The 19,705-nt window shown below is 36.1% G+C and overlaps 1 long non-coding RNA gene across 1 annotated transcript; it reads right to left on the reverse strand.

The window, feature by feature from the left end:
* Positions 1-10,553: 10,553 nt before the first annotated feature.
* On the reverse strand, positions 10,554-12,365 carry LOC122220204. Its single transcript, XR_006202721.1, has 3 exons — positions 12,284-12,365; positions 10,890-10,956; positions 10,554-10,642 (listed from the first exon to the last, which is right to left on the reverse strand). It is a non-coding gene; the product is annotated as an uncharacterized LOC122220204 (long non-coding RNA).
* Positions 12,366-19,705: the final 7,340 nt, after the last annotated feature.

Consider the following 19,705-nt stretch of genomic DNA (forward strand, 5'->3'; position numbering starts at 1 on the left):
GTCCCCTGGGAAGTTTTCATTGGTGGGTTAGGCCTGCAGTCATACCTGATGTCTGTCCCCAACCCACTGCTGGGACTGCAGTTGGACTGGTGTGTATAGTTATCTTCCCCTCTCCCTGGGGCAGGAGTCCCTTTACAGTGGTGCTGACCCTTGTCAGGGCTACTTTCACACTGTCAGGCTTGTGGCACTGCTTTGGTTGGGCTCCCTCCAAGGGTGTATTGGAAGGAGCAGGTCCACAGAAGAACTAGGGGGTGGGGCATGCAGTGCCAGCAAGATCCATGCTGTTCTGCTATGGGAGGGGAACAGCAGCCTGAGAAAACTCCAGCCAAGGCCTGCCAGGTTGGAGGGGGCAGATCTGCAGAAGTGTGCAGAGGGTGGAGTGTGCTGTTTGCAAATGTATTGGGGAGTATTGATGTTGCATATTCTCACAGGTGTCTGTGCATCTAGACTGTGGGGCAGAGGATGGAATTGGTGCTCACCAACTCTTTTTTCTCTTGGAGAAGTGTCCTAAAGGTCTCTGCCCCTCCAGCACATGTTCTGAGATTAGTAAATCTTATTCCCGTGTACCCTATGAGTTTTTGAAACTGCTGCTTCTATGCTGTATCTCAGTGGGGCTATTTGTTGTGTTACCTCTTTAAGGGCAGGGATTCTGCCCTCCCACCTCTCCCAGAGCCTACTTCATTGATTTTTAGCATTTCAGGGGTTAAGCCCCACTGATTGTTAGGCTCCTCTTATTTTCAAAGTCAAATGTGACAGGGATTTGTCTTCCATGTACAAGTTTTCCTGACTGGTTTTGGAGTCTTCTCCTCTCCCTACTCCATGTCTATTGTGTGCCTCCCTCCTGCTGACAGTCCCATAGATCTGTTTGGCTCCTGACCACATCTCCGCCTTCCTACCTTCTTTCATGTGGCATCTTCTCTACCTATAGCTGTGGAGAGTCTGTTCTTTGGATCATTTTCTGTGTTGTTTACATTGATATGGGTGTCACCTTGTTGTATACATGAAATGAGATGAGCTTAGGATCCTCCTACCCTGCCATCTTCCCTAGAAATCAATCTGTGAACAGTTTTCATTAAGGCTCCCTCTTGATGTACATTTTGACAAAAGCAAATATGTATCCACCATAACAGTATCATGCAGAATAGTTTCAGAGCCCTAAAAATTCTCTGTGTACTACCTATTCACTCCTGCCTCCTACATAGATGCTGGTTTACACTATTCTTTTCATTATCTTTATAGTTTTGCCTTTTCCAAAATGTCATGTAGTTGGATTTATAGATTATGTAGCTCTTACAGGCTGGTTTCTTTCACTTAGTAATATGCATCTAAGTTTCTTCTATGTCTATTCATGGTTTGATAATTCATTTCTTTTTAGCACTGAATAAAGTTCCACTGTCTGGATGTACCACAGTTTTTTCATTCACCTAATGAAGGCCATTTTGTTTGCTTTCAAATTTTTGAAATTATGAATAAAACTGCTATGAACAGTTCAGGTATTTCTATTGACAGAAATTTTCAACTCCTTTAGTAAATACCAAAGAATGCAATACTTGGATCATGTGATAAGAATATATTTTGTTTTGTAAGAAACTGCCAAACTGTCTTCCGAGTGGTTGAATCATTTTGCATTTCCACCAGCAATGTATGAAAATTCCTATTGCTCCACATCATCACCAGCATTTGGCATAGTAAATGTTTTAGATTTTGATTATTCTGATAGGTATGTATTAGAATCTTACTTTTCAATTCCCTGATCATATGTTATGTTGAACACATTTTCATATGCCTACTTGACATCTGTATATCTTTGTTCTTCTTTGTGTCTGTTCCTCTTTTTCTTGATATTTATTTATTTATTTTCAGAGCGAGTGCACAAGTGAGGGAGAGTCAGAGGGAGAGAGAGAGAGAGGGAGAGAGAGAGGGAGGGAGAGAGAGAGAGAGAGAGAGAGAGAGAGAGAGAGAGAGAGAATCCCAAGCAGGCTCTACACTGTCAGTGCAGTGCCTAATGTGGAGCTCAATACCATGAACCATGATATCATGACCTGAGCTAAAATCAAGAGTTGGACGCTTAACTGACTAAACCATCTAGGCACTCCCATTTACATCTTTTTTTTTTAATTTTTTTAACGTTTATTTATTTTTGAGACGGAGAGAGACAGAGCATGAATGGGGGAGGGTCAGAGAGAGGGAGACACAGAATTTAAACAGGCTCCAGGCTCTGAGCTGTCAGCACAGAGCCGGATGCGGGGCTTGAACTCACAGACCGCAAGATTATGACCTGAGCCGAAGTCGGCCGCTTAACCGACTGAGCCACCCAGGCGCCCCCCCCTTTACGTCTTTTGCCCATTACTTAATCAAATTGTTTATTTCCTTTTTGTTGAGCTTTAAGAATATGTTTTGTATTTTGAATAACAGATTTTCTGCAGGTATGTCTTTTGCAAATATGTTCTCCCAGTCTGTGGCTTATCTTTTCATTCCCTTGACAGTGTCTTTTACAGAGCAAAGGTTCTTAATTTCAGTGAAATCAAGCTTATTAATTCCTTCTTTCATTGATCATATATTTGGTGTTATATCCAAAAGTCATTGGCGTACCCAAAGTCACTTAGGTTTTTTCCTGTAATCCTCTAAGAATTGTATAGTTTTTCATTTTACATTTAGGTCTATGATCAATTCTGAGTTAATTTTTGTGAAAACTATAAGGTCTGTGTCCATATTCATTTTTTGCATGTGGATGTCCAATATTGTTCCAGTACTGTTTGTTGAAAATACTGTATTATATTATCTTTGATCCTTTGTCAGAGATCATTTAGCATATTTATGTGAATCTATTTCTGGGTTCATCATTCTGTTCCATTGATTAATCTGCCTATTCTTTCACCACTACCACAGTTTTGATTACAACATCTTTATACTAAATCTTAAAGTAATAGTGTCAGTCCTCTGACTTTATTCTTCTCCTTCAATATTGAGTTGGCTCATCTGGATCTTATGCCTTTCCATATAAACTTTAGTATCAATTTATTGATATACACAAAATAACATGAGCATTTGATTTGGATTATGTTGAATCTTTAGACTGAGTTGAGAACTAGATTGTGGCAATTTTTTGTCTTCCTATCCATGAATTTGCCTTATAACCTCACTTTTCTGATGGACCAAGGAAAGTTATTGATTTTTCAGTTTTTTAACTTTATACTTGCCATTAGGATAGTGTGAGGACTTCTAAGCTCCTTACATGCAGACCAGAAACCAGAAACCAGAAGCTCTTAGTTGTACTTAAAAGGCTAATGTGTTTAAGTCTAAACAGAAAATAAAAAATTCAAAATGGCAAAATATTACAGAAATACCTTAGAGATATTCTGGGTTTGGTTCCAGATGACTGAAATAAAGCAAATATCACAGAAAAGTGAGTCAAATGAATTTTTGGTTTTCCAGTGCAGGGAAAGGGGCAGAGAAAGAGGAGAGAGAGAATCCCAAGCAGGCTCCATGCTGCCTGCGCAGAGCCAGATGTAGGGCTTCAACTCACAAAATTGCAAGATCATGACCTGAGCCAAAACCAAGAATCTGATGCTTAACTGGTTAAGCCACCCAGGTGCCCCTTGGTGGGTAAATGTTAAGTGATGATCTACTTTAAAATAGGGGAGGAGGGCACTTGCTGGGATGAACACTGGGTGTTGTATGTAAGCCAGTTTGACAATAAATTATATTTTAAAAAATTAAAAAATAAAATAGTTTCAGGCAAACAAATAAATGTTATGTTGAAAACATTATATCAGTGAAAAAACAAAACTTCTCTAACAGAAGCTATTTAGGGGAAAGTGTCTTATGTTTTATATTTTTGTTTTATTATATTTTATTTTATTTATTTATTTTTATTAATTTAATTTAATTTTGTTTTATTTTGGTTTTTGCTCTTGCCAAACAAGATGTCATCATGAATCCTCTTCAGGCATGAATTAATAGAAAATTAATACTCAAGTCTGATGAATATACTTTTTATGATAGGCAGTTGCATAAAGTATACTTCAACAAGGTATTAAAAGCTCTGGAAATTCATAGAGCATTGCTTTTCAGATTCATAGACTTTAACTTATATATTATCTATCACAGAAAGAATTTCTGGAAGAATTAACATCCAGTTATTATAGGAACTTGGCACTAGATATGTCTTTAAAGGTCACCTATTCTGTTCTGTTAGCCTCTGAGTAAAATAATCAAGACAAATGTAAGTAAAATTTGTTTACAAAGTTCTCTAGAATATTCAAAGAAAATTCTTGAGCCTTCTTTAGTACCACATACCAGACCTTAACAATTCTTGCTGTTAAGAAAGTATACCAAATACCTAAACTCAGTCATTACTATATTACTGCGATTCTTTTGCATACTTCCATGGGCATGAAGCTGCTATCCTTGGAGACAATGTAAGAATCTTTGACAACCAGGGACACCTGGGTGGCTCAGTCAGTTGATCATTCAACTTTGGCTCGGGTCACGATCTCCCAGCTTGTAGGTTTGAGCCCCCACTCGGGCTCTGTGCTGATGGCTTAGAGCCTGGAGCCTGCTTTGGATTCTGTGACTCCCTCTCTCTCTGCCCCTCCCCCACTTACACTCTGTCTGTCCCTCTCAAAATAAATAAACATTAAAACAATTTTTTTAAATAAAAAGTTTAAAGAAAAAGAATCTTTGACAACCAAAGAGAACTTTAAAAACATTCTTATTATTTTTAGGTTTACTCATTAATTTGTTCAGGCAAGAGCTTTGGGGAGTCAGATTATCTTTGACTCAAATCTTGATTCTCCCACTTCCCTGCTCACAGAGCCATGAACAAGTGACCTAGTGTTTCAGAGCCTCAATTTCCTCACCTGTAAAATGGGGATAATCATTCCAAAGGTAGCAGATTGTGGTGAGGATGTAAGACAAAACATATGTGAACTGCTTAGATGGTGTCTGGCACTTAGTAAGCACTCCTAAGTGCACTGGCTTCTGCGGTTGCATTTATAACTATTATTTGGTAAAATCATTCATCCATTAAAATTTGGCTAATGTTTATTATGTACCTTCAATGTTATAGTCACCCTGTTAACTATTATTGACTTGTGCTGTTGAATTGGGTTAAATGAACATAATCTGTTATTTATTTTACAAAAATTTGTTCCTGGTCCTATAACAGTATCTACTCTACCCTTCACCACCCCCACCCCAAACCACATTCACCACTAAATTTAGGAGTATGCCAGTTTATGTTCATAAATTTATTTTCTTTCATGGCCTTAATTCAGAACTGGAGCTTCTTTCTCAACTTAAACACTATTTTCCTTCCCTTCTTTTACGCTAAATACATTGCATCAGTTTCTCTTGTTGGGAAAAGTGCATGCTTTGAATTCATGTTGATTTGGTTCCCAGTCTTAGCTCTACCACTTATTTACCCAGAAACTTGGATTATTATGCAGCCTCCCTAAGACTGTTTCTTCAGCTTTTGCAGACATAATACAATTTCAGTGAATGGCCCTGAGACTTAAATATGTAAGATAATATTACCTAGCTTAGTACCTGATGCTGAGTTGGCTCTCGGTATATGGTGGTTATTATTATTCAATGAAATAACCTAAAATCAGGCACAATTTTTAATCTGAATGTGTCATTTCTTCTATATTTAAAATTTTTCATTAGAGTCTTATTTTGACAGTTCTCATAACTTTTAAAATCATTTTGTTAAAAAATTGCCTATTAGAAGAGCAGCATACTACATAATCTTAGTGTTCTATTCTTTGTCAGATGAAGACCTTTTGAAAAACAGTAGAAAAAAAATTTAAATGGAAATCAGGTGTTAAAAGTTTAATTAGAAAAATGCATCCCTTATACATGGGCTAATGTAGACCATGGCAAGCCGTTTAATTGTTGATTCTAGGGCCATTTTTACATTGTCAATATCCTATTTAGTAATCTTGGGGGAAATAGCATCAAAAGCAGACAAAGAAAAATGTTTCACTTTCCTGCAGCTGATTCCCGTGATTGCCTGACGTTTAGTTACATTTGGGCATCTGTCTCAGGAACTCCCATTGTCTGGAACCATATGCAAACTGAAGTGTGCATTGGGGTATAGACATGAGGAGGGAATTTACACTTGGATATGCCATTCGACAGCAGCGGGAGAAGCTGGACAAGCCTGGAATACTTCATACAGTTCATTTAATGAACTGTTACTTTATTATTTTGTAAAGCTTCTGTAATGCACATTTATGATATAAAAAGTGCCTTGCATACTGCTTCATCGGAAGGGGACCTCATTTAGATTAACCTGTGACTTCAACAGCAGGTGGTAGAATGAACCAACTGCTTCAATTACTGCTTTTGCGCATGACTTTCATGTGTTGCTAAGATTATCAGAGGAACCTGATTACATCCCCTTAGACACTATTGTTGGCACGATGATTAAGCTGTTATTTTTTTTTTTTTAAGACTGGGAACCTAAAAAGCTTTTTGGCATGAGGTAAAAGCACTGTGTATAGAGATCAGTAAGATAGTGTGTATCATTGCCCTGTAGCTTATCTCCACATATACAGCTCCCTGGTGGATCCCTATGATAAACATTATTGGAACAATTAGCTGCTGCTGACACAGAATCCAGACACAATAGCCATGGCCAGCAGCTCAGAGCCAAAAATTATGGAGCCAAAAACCATAAAAAGCAACACCAAGCTAGTCTCCCCATTCAACTGCTGTCATAAAACCCTCCCAGTGCTATGTTTGCATAGCTGGCTTCACCGATATGGCACTGTTAACACAAAAGAAGAAGCTGCGGCACTTGTCTTTGTTTAGCTGAAATTACAAGTCATTGAATTAGTATGTCATCTTTATTGTGCTGTCATGCAGCGGAGGTGAGGAAGGCTCCGTAATGGATGGGAGAGTTTGATGGCCTGAAAGACAGGCTCACAGATGGTTGTCGATATAAAACAGTTTTTTCCCCCCTTTAAAAAAAAAAAAAAGGAAGAAAGGAAGGGGAAAAACAAAAAGCCTGTTTGGAATAGATCCTCAGTGATTTGTGTGCAATACCAAACAATATTCATACCAGTCTCATATGTAAGAACTTCGGTGGCCTAGAGTATATGACAGGGGCATAAATGCAGGCATTCCTGAGGAATGCAGTGTGATTTAAATAAAAGTGATGCAGCAATTTAGCCTCTTAGCTGGTAGTTATTGTCCTGGGGAAGTTTTTCTCATAATATTTCTAAACAATTGTAAACGATTAGATAATGTGAATGGGAAGGGATAATGGTGTTATAGGCATTTGAATATAAAGAGCAAGAGTTTTGACCATTCTTATTAAAAGATATTTAAAGTGCTGCACTTGTATGATTAAATATATTTTGTTAGGGGTATTATACTGTCTAATAATGAGAGAGAGTTTGGGCTGAATGTGGTTTAAAATATTTTTAATTTAGGAATTTCTTGCTTTATCTCTAGATCTTAGTTTTATTTACATCATTGGACAGGTATACCATATATACCTATTTAAGGTCAGTGAAATAACTAAATTTCAACTTTAAAGGCTAGCCTTTTTGACACAGTTACTAAAAAGTTTGATCCAGTCTAAAAGACATTGTTCTGAATCTAATTCTTTAACAGAGAAAGCATTCTTCACCAGTATTTCATTTCATGTGGGACTTTAATCTGCCAAACATTCAGGGCAATGTTTTAATTAAGGAGCAAACTGGGCACACCTAGGAGTGTGTAGAATTTTTAATGTACTGGTAATTATTTTGGGTCAAGTTTGCTTTTTTTTTTCTCTTGTGGACAGGAAGAACAAGAGAAAAATTAAAGACCTGATTTTCTGTGATAAAATTGAGACAGACACATGGCCATATATAAAAACTTCTGATGGGAATCATATAAATGTGAACATATATTTATAAATACACTTAACTCACATGTGAGAAAACTCTAAGAGTTGAAAATCAAGAATTGTTTAATGGCAGATATTAGATCTGTTCATGAATGTGCATATTACTCTTGAAATGTGAAAAATACTTTCCAAATATGTCTAAAATAGTATTTGCATCTTCCAAAAGAGCTGTATGAAGGAGAAATAAGGAATTAAATGCCTAGCTGGGATTCTAAATTTATCTGTTTATTCAGCAACATTGTTACATTTATTGACTTCTGTTTAATGCTTATTTTATCTTTATTTGAAGATTCTGATGCTGTCTCTTGCAGTTTGTTATGAAAATTTTGCACCCTTTTTGGAAATATTATTTTTGTGTGTGTATATGTATATTTTTGTGTGAGTTAGATGTATGGCAAATGATTATGGACTTTACAATTAATCAGATCTGGGTTTGAATCTAATCTTTGCCACTTGTTAGCTGTATTGTCTTGAACAGATTATATAACCTCTTGGCATCTGACTTTCCAGTTTGTAAATATGAGTGCGGATGAATGGACAATGAGTGGTGATGAAGGCGGCAGACAGCAGTGACTTGGGCAGCAGGTGACCAGGCCACAGCTTGGAAATGAGTTTTCATGGCTGCAAGGTTACAAGGTACTTACCCTAGTGTCCTAATGTTGCTAGTGTAACTAGTGTTACTAGGGCTAGGACCAACAGACTCAGGTTCTGGAATAGGAGCCAAACATGGAGGTTTGAGATTTGGGTGCAAAACATACAAGGTTAGAGCAGAACCAACAGAATGACAGCTTGATGGTGATTGTCAAATCTAAAGAAAGAAGGCTCCCTTGGGGTGCATGGGTAGCTGAGTCTGTTAAGCATCTGACTCTTGATTTCAGCTTAGGTCATGATCTCATGGTTCATGGGATGTAGTCCCACATCAGGCTCTGTGCTGACAGTGTGGACCTTGCTTGGGATTCTCTCTCTCTCTCTCTCTCTCTCTCTCTCTCTCTCTCTCTCCCTCCCTCCCTCCCTCCCTCCCTCCCTCCCTTCCCTACTTGCTCACACATACTCTCTCTCAAAATAAACAAATAAACTTAAGAAAATAAAGAGAGATATCTCCCTAAATCTGCCTAACTAGGGCTAATTCCAGTGCCCAGAGACTGGGTCAAGGATTAGGAGTTCCCAGCTCTTGGTAGAGGTAACTTTCATATGCACAAAATGAAGCAAATCATTAGAATTACAATCATTTACAATTTAATAGGACTGAACTAGGGCAAGTAAAGATATTGAAAGGCATGAAAGAAGGAAGAAAGAGTATGAGGTATTAACAACTAATTGAAGAACTAAGATTTCTCCTTTATGGAGGAAAGGATTAAGGAAAGAGAAGATTAGGACAATCAGGGATGAGGTGCTTAATCTTGTATTGCTAGAGCCACTTCTTTTGTTACCCAAATAGGGAAAGTTTTTCCTAGCAACCACTGAAAAGCTCTAGAACTCCCTACTTCAGGTCCTCTATACAGAGGACTATTTGGTTCAGATGTGGTGGCTAAAATATGCAGTTTCCTGGGAAACTGGGATTTTAGGGGTTCCTGTTGTTCCTTCTATTGCTCAGACATCTTCATCTGTCCTGTAGTCTTTCAATTCTTCTATGAAGTGTGTAAAAACTTTTAATCAACAATTAGACATACATTGCAACCCAAGTGTCCAACAACAGATGAATGGATAAGGAAGATGTGATATCTATATGTATGTATATCTATGCACAATGGAATATTATTCAGCCATAAAAAATAATAAAATTTGGTCATTTATGACAGATTTATGGATGGACCAAGAGGATATTACGCTAACTAAAAATAAGTGATCTCACTTGTATGTGGACTCTAAAAACACAAATGTACAAACAAATAAAAGACCAAACAGACTCTTAAATGCAGAGAGTACATTGGTGATTGCCAGAGGAAAGGGGAAGGTGAAATAAGTGCAGGGGATTAAGAGGTACAAACTTCCAGTTATAAAATAAGTAAATCACGGAGATAAAAATACAGCATAGAGAATATAGTCAATAATATTGTAATAACAGTGCATGGTGACAGATGGTAACTATACTCATTGTGTAGTTGAGTATAGAAGATTGAGTGTATCAGTGTATGTCCTGAGTAATATATATAACTGTGAAATCAATATGTTCTGCATGTGAACCTAATATAATATTTTATTTTAATTATACTTCAATAATAATAATAAATAAGGCATACTTAAACCTATGAAATAATAAAAATGACCACAGAGAAAATAATTTATTTTTTAATTCATAGTTTACAAATCTAGTGAGATAATATATATGAAAGGCATGAACTCAGAAGATGCCAATGTAGATGATAGTAATTATTAACATCTCATTTATTCTGTATAAAAGAGGGAATGAGGATTAGCAGTTAGTTACATGTTGACTAGAACTTGCATAAAGATGTGAACAACAGAGATCAGACCGTTACCTGAGAATTGGTGTTGAGTAAAAGGAAGGTTGTGTTGAAAGTAAAGGGCATCTGAGGTAGATGAGTTGGGTGAGAAAGAGGTAAGACAGTTAAGACGCAGGGAGGAGGACCAGGAGAACTAAGATGCCTTTGTTTTCAGCTTTAACCATAGTAAAAAGACCAAATTACCTGGTATTTATAGGTGTCCAAAGCATTTTATTATGTCCCTTTTTTCTCTCTTCTTTGATTTTATCCTTCCCATAAATTTTTAATTCATTTCCTGGATGAGGACAAGAATAAAGCCAATGAACAAAAAAGCACATCTATTCATTATATCCAAAGGGGAATATTTTTTAAATGTCACACATACACATATTTATATTCTGCTGTTCTAGAGTTATCCTAGAATAGTGTTCCAATGTTTAGGTCACAGGGTCATGTATTTTGTAATATAAGCTGATTTCAGCTGAAACGTCTTTTTTTTCTTGCAGCCTGCAACTTGTTCTTTTAGAATAAATGTCACTTACCATGTTTAAACTGCCTTTTGGTTCTCTGTTCATCCCCTTTTTATCTGGGCTCTGTATTTTGCTTAAACTGTGTGATTAAATGAGAATTGGACGATAATTTGAAATGATCACAGTGTTACAACCTTGTCAAAATCAACCAGAATGTATTTAGTGATTATTTTAATAAGCAATATTACATAAGTAATTTCATCATTTCTTATTGTTTTTTTTTTTTTTTTTATTATTCACCAAATGTATAAACAGTAACTGAATACATCCTAGCCCTTTGTAGAATTAAATTCAGGTCTTCTGGCTTGGCTTATGTATATGTCCCCATGATTCTAGCTTTTTCCTTTTTTTCTTTTTTTTTTTTTTAATCTCTGTATTTTCTCCCTCTGGATACTGTTGCCTCCTGTGGTTTCATTCCTATGCAGATAAATGCTTGCAAATCTAGCCCAGAGAATTCTCTGTCTTCAACCTCACTTTTATCATTGAATATTGGATTAATAATAGTCTCATAAAGCTCAGATTTTCTCTAAATCAGATGCCACTAATTTATTTCTCATTCTATCTGCATAAGCTGTTACACTATAATTTTCCTCCCAGATAATATACTGGAGTAGAAAGTTACTGCAAACTTATTTTTTAATTGGGAAATATACTAGCATTGTCACTTTACACTATCTACTCAGATTCTGCTAATGCCTCATGCTCCAAAACACCTCCTTCATTATCTCCCCCAAACCAGTACCTCCTTCTACTGTAAGCCACCAGGCAAGATACTTTCAGATCCCTGTTTATACCTCATTCTTCAGCCATTTGCCACATTCAATAGAATCTATCTCTACAGTATTAGTACTTTCTCCTCAGTCTTTTCTCTCACACTGTTAATGGGGCCTTCAGACTTTCTTGCCTCCTCCTTCTGAGGAGTCACCCTATCTTTCATTTCTCATCCTTCACTCCTTTATAATAATTTCCCCTCCCCCCTCATATCTCTATCCTTCCCAAAGTTTCCAAAAACTCCTTATCCCTAATACTTCAGGGTATGTTCTTAGTCTGGCACCTAGGTTCTTCTATATCAGGGTCACTTTTATCTCCAGCAGATTCCTTGAACAGAGCCTATATTTCACAACCTATCTATTTTTCTTGAAATCATCATCACCCAATAAAATCCATTTCAAATGCCATCTCCTCTTCTGATTCTCCCAGTCCAATGTCATCTTCTCTTCTGTGAACTTTACCCCTTGCATTTTCTGACCATTCAATGGTCCTAATTATATTTTAGATACTTGCAGATTATCTTATCCATTATTTTCCCACCATCTTTGCCCCCCATTCAAGTTTAAGCTCTTTCTGGGCCAGATCTGGCCTAATTATCTTTACATTTCTAAAACATATCAGTGCAGTTCCTATACCCGATATTCAGTCGTAATTATTACTTTTGAAGGGAAGCAGCTACTTGAAGTTTTTGTCTTCTTGCTGCTTGTCTTAGCAGACACTTCCCCCAATACAGTTTAGAATTGTAATATCTGGAATTCCAAGGATCTCAGTCAGCTGAGTTAACTCAGAGTGAATTGCGTAATATTCTGAGGCAATGAAATGAATGAGTCCTTACTCTACTGGCTTGATTGTTGGGACTTGCATTCTGTGTGCTATTCTTTGGATTCACATTTTGGGACCTGAGATCATCTTTGGGAGAATAGTATAAAATGGCAGTGTTAATAGACTTTCCAATTAACAGGTGAGTTTTCAATAGCTACCCCCTCTGGTATAATTCTTGAATTATAATTATAGTCTCACATTTTACACTGAGAGGAATTGGAAAAATAGTTAATGGCTTTGACATCAAGAAAACCTGAGTTTTATATGCCCTTTAATCGAGGGCAAAGGACACAAGGAATGACTCTACCTGGAAGTGATGTTCACAAATACCTTTGTTTATTGGGCTGGGATCCAACCTTCCAACCTTCCAGAGTTGCTGGAGTGGAGGGAGGGGCAAGGGTATTTACAGCACTGCAAAGGCCTTATTCACCCCCTGACTTCATGCTCAGCTAAACTTGGAAATGCAATTGGTTTATTTTGTATAAATAAGCAAGAATGCTGGAAGAAACTAAATATCTTCATAAAACAAAACATTATGATACCAGAAACCCTTAGGAATAGCACTAATGCTTTTAAATGAAGGTTTTATTTGTCTCAGAGCTGCAAAAAGGAGTCACTAATGAGATGTCATTTAAATTCTAACACCTGTTTAATGGCAGTTTTTTCTCTATCCCCAAAGAGTAACTGTTTATGAATGTTTGCAGTTTTCCAAGTGTATCTACAAGAATTGTTTTTTCATAAACAATGTGATGCCTTTTTCCTCATATGCTAGAGTCACGTTACAACATATGATGAAAATTGTTGGTTGTGGCATTTTTGTATTACATAGGTTTCAAAGATAGTGTTATTTCATATGCTGAAACTTAAACTTTTATAGTTCTCAAAATAAATATTTTATTAGAAACTTCATGTTTTTCAGATTTATGAGTATATATTCGTATAAGAAAAACAAAATCTCTAGTTGTATTCTTTACCTACATTTAAATAACATGTGAACAGACATTGCTGAAAACTGTTTGCCCCTATATTCCCAGTTATGAAAAGAAAATATATTTATAAATAAACATACATGCACACAGGTATCTAAGAGTTACAAATAAAACATGCTTATTGACTTTTTTCTCAGGCGATAAATAACTGAAAAAGTCAGAAATGAAACTGTACCATTTCTTTTGTGATTTTGTTCTTCTTGTGTAAACAGTTTCTTATTCATGAAAGAAATCCACAATAACTACATTGCCATTTTTTTCTATGATTTCTCTAGAACTTGCTAGTGAGGAGGAAACAATACCACATGACTATATGAAAAATTATTTACTATTGGAAATATTTAGGATTTCCTAAATATTTAGGATCTCTCTCATTTGGTATCTTTAGGATCTGTCTCATTTGCTATTTGTAGCATTTTATGTGGGTTATTTTCATGTTTCACATTCTTTAATAAAACTACTTGTATCTCATTAAAAATGCATTTTTACTAAATTTTTATTTTAAATAAACTACCTCTATCTTGAGAAATTGAAATATAATTAATTTCTTTGGAGTAGCGGAGAACTTTGGCCATGGATTTTTACCAAGATGATTATATGAACTCTCAAAATGCTGACTTTTAGGGAAGGTTTGGGGAACTCTTCTGATAAGGAATGTGTATCTTTGAATTGACGTGAGTCATAGTTTTCTTCTGTTAGCATGCTGGAAGTATGACAAAGCAATCCTTGTTTGTGTCAGGAACACAGAATCTGGTCTTGAGGAAAGGTGAGACCAGAGCCTGTGTAAACCTTCCTAAGAACTCTGGGGATTTAAGCCCAGTGCACTAGGCTTTACTGCAAAAGAGAATGGTTGAGCCATAAAATGCTCGGAGTGTGGACTTGAACAATTCTATAAAACCTAAATGTTCTGCACATTAAAGGAGGAGAGAAGAAAATTGTTGCAGATGTGATTGGATTTCTCATTATGCTGAAAACTATTCTAAATTTCTTCCTCATGATCATTATTCCTTAGATTTCTTAGTACCAAATCATTTCTTTCCCTCCCCTCTCGTGACTCCCCCTTTCATGAGATTCTTGCCAATTTAAGGTGCTCTTTTGAGTGAACAGAAGGACTAAGTGATTTTCAGTTTCTAGAATGCTTTCCTGTTCTCTCTCCCCCCGTGTGTGTGTGTGTGTGTGTGTGTGTGTGTATGTGTATAGATATGTATATGTGTATACATACGCGTATACATATATATGGCACATAGTGTATATGCTTATGCTCATGCACACCATGTATACACTCATATACATAACATTTATATAGTGTATATATATGCTTATGTGTGTATACACACACATATTACACAAATATACACACACACATATATAAAAAAACACTGAAGAATTAGAGAGTGTACATTTGCTTCTGGTTTATAGAATTTTTATTTATAAGTGAGATCTGAGTGCTTAATCGGTGTGTTCTCTAATTATGCACTGGATTTATTCACAGTCAGTTGACATATACCTTGTGCTGAGCCGAGGGAAATAAGCATATTCTTTTTTCTGTGCGGTTCCTTCCTGGCTTATGAAAGCCAAATATCCATTCTGTATGGAGAGATGAATCAGCAATCCATATAATATCTATTCATCATACATATTTCACAAGGAGGATATTGTGGTGACTGCAAAGTTCTTACAAAAATAATATGGAAATCCGGAACTTGATGTGGAGTGTCAGAGAGCCTCTTACTATTATTTACCTTATCAGCTTTTGCTTTCTGAAATCAATGGAAGGGCATCAAGTTCAGCTAATCCATATTTCTGAGTATGAAATTGAATTTATAGTCTGTAGTATGTTGACTACCGCTCGCATTTAAGGCATAATTGATTTTTATTGAAAAGCCAGCAGGCACATCAAAAATTTCCACAAACCACAAGGATGTTAAATTTTACCCTGTTTAGATAATAGTGTGGCTTTATTTATCCTTTAAAATGAAGCTTTTATATTTATATCAGCAAATGCTATGGAAGTGTGACTGATACCTTATGAAACCATCAATCCATGGTTCTGTAGAACTGTACTGCACAGAAATAAGCAACTTTAGATTTCTAAGGTAAATGTCTATGGTTGGCTTGTTTTAAGAATAAATGGATAAATGGAATAATAAATCTAGCACTATATCATGTCATGTGGCGAAGTTATTTTTTTCCATTGAAACAACTGCTTGTACCATTATTTCTTTTCCCTCAAATTCCTTCTGCATCTCATTTTCCCCTCTGATTTATGGATTACATTTTTGTATCTGGATTAATTCTTTATACACGTGAAATGTAATTTCTGAGGAAAAAAATCTAGTCTATTTTTAAGTTAAGTAGTCAGCTTTAGCGTGCATGATACCTCATTAAGCAAGTTTCACTCAAGTGTGCCCAATCAATGTGCTAAGTCCATTTATTTTGAACTAAAAGTTATCATCAGAAGACTCTTGAGTAGCACTGCCACAGAATGTGTAAACTCAGTGTTGGTTGCGTGGTGGGTTTTAGAACACCATGCTTTGGGGGTGCCTGGGTGGCTCAGTCAATTAAGCATCCAACTCTTGATTTTGGCCAAGTCATGATCTCATGGTTCAAGGGTCTCTCTCTGAACAAGTAAATAAACTTGAAAAGAAGTATGCTTTGACTCACCTTAGCAAAAACAAAGCAAAATAAAAACAAAAAGGTGCTGCTACCATTTTAGTGCTCCTTTTTCTATAATCCTATAGCCGTAGTTCTCACTGGGGTACAATATTACACCCTAAAGAGAAATTTGGGAATTTATGAGAGTGTTTTAGATTTTTACAAAAATTGGATGGAGTGCCATTGGGACTGGCTTGGGTGAAGCCAAAAAATGCTAGACATTTACAACTTGCAGGAAGACCCGGCACATTGAAAAACTGTTCCTTGTTGGCAGGACTCAATATCCTATCCGATAATCAATGTAGATTAAAAACCCAATTATTATCTGCAATTGAAGCCTATTTTTATTTTACATGTAATTATAAAAGACTTTTTAAAACATAACACTGAATTTTCTGAAACTCAAACTATCATGTAAATTAAGAGAAAAACGTTACTTTGAACTTTACCAATTGTTGATCACAGTTTAGCAATTAGTGGTAATTCTATGGTGTTTGCTACATCAATACAATAATCCTGTGTCAGTTTGCATTGACAGCTGATGCATTTACAGATTTACAAGTTTCTCTGCATAGGTATCAGCACTCAATTTTTCCTGTCTTCATTATGTAGCAAGCTCAGGTATTTATATTTTATATGTGCTATTGTGTTATGAAAAACTTTTCTTTGTTAATTTCTCTTTTATTTTGTAGTTGGGGCATTGTATTGATTTTTTACTGATGTGCTAAGAGTGGTCATAACATCTGTGAATTTTATTTTAGTATAGTAAATGGGCTATAAAATATTTGTTATAAAAAGGAGGCAGTAAGTCTGATAAGGTTGAGTACAATTGCCTTATGGCGTCAGGGCATGAATGCATTCTTTGGAAGATTCTCAGTGATAAATCTAGAGATTATTTTAATAGAACAATTATTTCCAATAAGGAAAATAGTATCCCAGGGATTTTTAAATACGCGGTGATAAGCCCTTAGTGCCTACCTTCTTATGTGTATGGATGAAGAGTGTTCAAAACAATTTGTCATATGCACAGAAATACAAAAGATGAAACCTAAAGAGATTATACATTAGTCTCTTAAGAGTAAAACTGACGGAGAGAAGCAGTATACCTTTCACAGAGGCAGATATTTTCAAAGCAATGTGTGACAGGTACAGGGACAAATCCCGTTAATAAGTAAGAGGATTTGTGCTTGGCTCTGTCACATGCCACTTTGAAAACCTACCCTCAAACTGTCTATAAATTTTCATGCCCATCTTTTTCTCCTTGCTTTTTCCAAAGCGTCTGATTTTTTTGTGCACCACTTTTCCCTGCTTTATCTCATGGCATCCTTTAATAATTTTTCAGAGGTTGGTATGTGTACTATGATCTTGCGGTTACTTTATTGTTAACAAAATAATATTTGCTGTATCTATTCATTTTCACTGTCCCTTTTACTGCTTTGTTATAAGACATTTTCATCCCACTTATGAATTCTAAATATGAAAAAAATCTGCCTTACTGAAATTAAGGAGGGAAGGAGCATTTATCACATTTGTTAGTTTTTCCTTTGAATGTATAGTTATAACTTTTAAGAAAAAAGAATATTTAGAAATTAATGCTATGTAATATGAATGGTGCACTTTTTATCTGGAAAGAAAAAGTTGTTCATTTGTTTTAGTTATACCTTTTTTTTAAAAAAATCAATTTTTAACCAGGAGATGTATGTAACTTTTTTGCAAAGTAAACTCAAAACAGACTTTAATCCCAGTGACTGCCTCTGCTTTTGGATCTTGACTTTGGTGTCTCATCACACGTGAGTATGTTGATGGAGGTAGAGGGACACAGTATTTGATAGGACATCTTTTGGTCTATAATTTGGTGCTGGGTGATGCTATGCCCTTTGACACCTGCCAAAGATTATTTGCTTTCTGGCAGTATATATTTGATAACTTGCTGTTAAAATAATTCTATGACACTTTTCTTCTATGAAATATTTGTACATATGAATCTGTAAATTTTGCTTGTAGGAATCAATTTCTTCAAATTTCAGTATTATTTTAAGATGACAAGTTTCTGGGAAAAAAAAAAGTTGTCTTTTAAAAGTGGGAAGTTCCAAACAAAAATCACTGCTGTATGGAATTTGTTTGTTTGTTTTCTACTCAAGAATGATTCCTAGAACCTATCAAAGTGTTTTCTAGAGACACTTGGGTGGCTCAGTCATTAAATATCTGACTGTTGGTTTTGGCTCATGTCATGATCTCATGGTTCATGGGATCAAGCCCTGCACTGGGCATGGGGCCTGCTTGAGATACTCTTTCTCTGTCTCTGCCCCTCCCCTCCCCTGTTTCTCAAAATGAATAAATAAACTTAAAAAAAAAGTATTTTCTGGAGGCCCCTGGGTGGCTTAGTCGGTTGAGTGTCCAACTCTTGGTTTTGGCTTAGGTCATGATCCTGGTGTCATGGAATCAAGCCCCACATCAGGCTCTATGCTGAGTGTGAAGCCTACTTAAGATTCTGTCCCTCTGCCCCTGTCCCCTGCTCACACTGTCTCTCTCTCTCTCTCTCTCTCTCTCTCTCTCTCTCTCAAAAAAAAGTGTTTTCTAGAGGACCAGCAATATACATCTGACACAATTTCTTTGCTCATCTGTAAGTACAAACCTAGGCTGTCCTTCCATAGTATCCAACAGCTGGATGAAAAGTAGAAAACTAAATTGGTCTGCCAGATGGTTTGTCTACATTATATCCAACATCTGGATATTTTTTAAACACTTAGATGATTGGCTGAGTTTTCATATTACATCTGCATATTTTTGGCACTCTGTTGCTCTGTGTGTGTGTGTGTGTGTGTGTGTTTGTGTGGGTGTGTGTAGAAAAAAACACCACCACTCAGATGAAACAATCTAGAAAAAAGAGCAATGGGCTTTGAATTTCTTTGTCATTCTCTGAACATCCAAATCTGGACTCAAGGACCAACTAGCTCAAGTTTCAATTATAGAAAATTCCTGAGAGTCAGTGACAAAGTGTGAAAGACAGGATTGCTTCTTGTGGTATTCAACTCAGTAATATCAGTAGATAGACACAACTCTGCAAGACCATCAGAGGCCACCTGGCTAAAATCGGTTTAGACTTTGGGAACTTATCTGTTAGTAAGGCAAAAAGTCGAGATAATAGTTTTTCTAATTTTCTCATTTTTTTCCCTTAGATATGAGTTTAAATAAAACAATTGCAGAGCTGAGCTCTTAACATAAACTAACACTTATGTCTATGAAACCATAATCTTAGAATGCCAAATAAGCAAATCCATACTGTAGTGATTATTCATCTAATGAGTAACAAAATTTTACATCTATGAGGCCTTTTGAGTTTTTTAAGTTCTTTTATAATTATGGTCTTATTATCCCCATTAGGTAATAAAAGCCTTCCTTAAACATAGGTCTTTTCATTCTCAATTTGGTGTAATTTCCATTAATCCATGAACAGAAAAAGAAATGGGAAAGGAAGGGACATTTAGGGAACAAATATAGTATCAGATACACTATATCAAGGGATTTCAAATGCGTCCTTTTACTTAACTGTCACCATTACTTCTGAGGTAGGAAATACAGAACAGAATT

This window comes from Panthera leo, chromosome B2, assembly GCF_018350215.1.
Source record: "Panthera leo isolate Ple1 chromosome B2, P.leo_Ple1_pat1.1, whole genome shotgun sequence".
NCBI classification, from domain to species: Eukaryota; Metazoa; Chordata; class Mammalia; order Carnivora; family Felidae; genus Panthera; species Panthera leo.